Here is a 2,043-nt window from a genome sequence, read left to right on the forward strand (position 1 = left end):
TATATATTTTTTTTTTTTTGCACCAGGGATTGAACTCAGGTTCTTGCACTTGAGAGGCAGGTGCTGGAACCACTGAGCTAAATCTCTGGCTCCAGTGAGAGGTAGATAGATATAAATATTCTTCTGTTGAGAGAAGATATATTGTATATTTTTCCTCCATAACACTATGGCAATCCAGTTTTCTATTTATTTTATCTAATGCCTAGAATGTTATCTATTCATCAGGAAATTCTTCTTAAAATAGTTAACTACATGTTCTGTTGTGGAATTCAATTGCTTTTAAACTTGCTTTCCAATATTGAGAGTCTTCTAAATAACAATCTTTCATGTATTCCATGGCTTTATCTTTCTTGGTGTTATCACTTCAATTTTGAAATTTCATTGAGATACAAGATAAGTGTGAATATAATGTTTCTCATTGTGCTAGGTAATCAATGGGTCTTATTAGTGTAAAGCTACATATTTCTTCACTCTAGAAGTGATCAACTTTTACTATTATGTCCAGTACAAAAGCTTAAAGACCCTATTGAAGAAAACTTTTGTTAGCAAAATATCTACATATTAATTCAAACTTTTTATTCAGGTTACTGTCCTCTTTTAGATCACTGAGTGCCAGTAAAGTTTATGAAAGTCATTCTCAATTGTTTCACCATGCTGCTTTTTCCCAAACATGTCTGTTAAATTTTACAGGAAAAACTTTCTCTTTTTTTTATACACAGAAACACACAAATATATGTGTGGGAGAGACTGATTTAATTTTATAGGGATTCATTTATTTTAGCATCCACAGAAATGGGCCTTTTTAGTTTGTTTGGGTGTTACTTTCTAATTGTTTGAGGATGATAAGTCTGGAAAATATAGCTGGCAGTGTAGTAAGTTTTATTCTGGTGCACATCCAACTATCCTGGAGATTATTTCCTTACACAGTATCTTTATTTTATTTCTTCAGACATGAATCATAAAATTTTGTTGTGCCCAAGGGTCTGAAGGTTTAGGGAAAAGTTAAGGTGTATTGAGGATAAAATGTCAGTTATTATATGGCTCTGCAAATTGGATTTTTGATACTCAAGGCTTCTTGGCTTTTTTTCAGCTACTGCTGTTAGTTTTGTTTGTTCAGTGATTTTTTTGGAATGATTCTATAAAATTTGTACTTTGTTAGAGTGCAGCCATGGAAGTCTATGTTCACTAAACTTAATAGTGAGATGATGATCGGTCAGTTTTACAAAAATGTTCTGAATTCCTCCCTTTGCCAGATAACCTTGTGTGTGTGTGTGTGTGTGTGTGTGTGTGTGTGTGTGTGTGTGTACTGAAGCATGTCTTGAATACAGTTAAAAAATCTCTTGTGGCCTTTGATTTCTACTTAAGCAGGATCTTATGTTAGTTAGCAGCAATGAGAAATTCATACTTTCTCAGCTCTTTCTTGTTTACATACGTATTCAGCCTCTAGATTGCCTGGAACACATTGAAGATTTTCCTTGTCTACTTTTTAACCTCTTCTCCAAAGTTCTTCCTTTTTTTGTTGTTTTGTTTTGCTTTTTTTTCTTTTATTCTGAATCTTGTTTGAACCAACTGTCATTGCAGCATTCTGCAGCTATGATGAGAAACAATGACTTCTAACTATTTTTGACAATTCTCTGGAAATAGAGCTTTTCCTGTGAGTCTAGATGTCTGTTTTTAAATTCTGGAAATTGGCCCTTTCCAAACTATGAGTGTGATTCTCACAGTGACAGTGCCCTGGGGTTGGATTTGGTTTTGAAAGACCAGTCCAAATCCAGTCTATTTTCCTCAGAGTGTGAAAAGCCACTGGTTTTCATGGTTGCCACAGAGATATACAGAAGAAGGTTGGAATAGACCAAGTTTAAACCTTCCTACTGCAAGTTTAGTCATTTTTCTAGAGAAAAACTTAATATTGCTAAGGCCTTTGTGTCATTTCTATAGTTCTGGAAACAACTTTTGCAGTATTCTTCTTCTTCTTCTTCTTCTTCTTCTTCTTCTTCTTCTTCTTCTTCTTCTTCTTCTTCTTCTTCTTCTTCTTCTTCTTCT

The sequence above is a fragment of the Fukomys damarensis genome, unplaced genomic scaffold (genome assembly GCF_012274545.1).
Source record: "Fukomys damarensis isolate Sample0158 unplaced genomic scaffold, DMR_v1.0_HiC HiC_scaffold_14, whole genome shotgun sequence".
Classification (NCBI taxonomy): domain Eukaryota; kingdom Metazoa; phylum Chordata; class Mammalia; order Rodentia; family Bathyergidae; genus Fukomys; species Fukomys damarensis.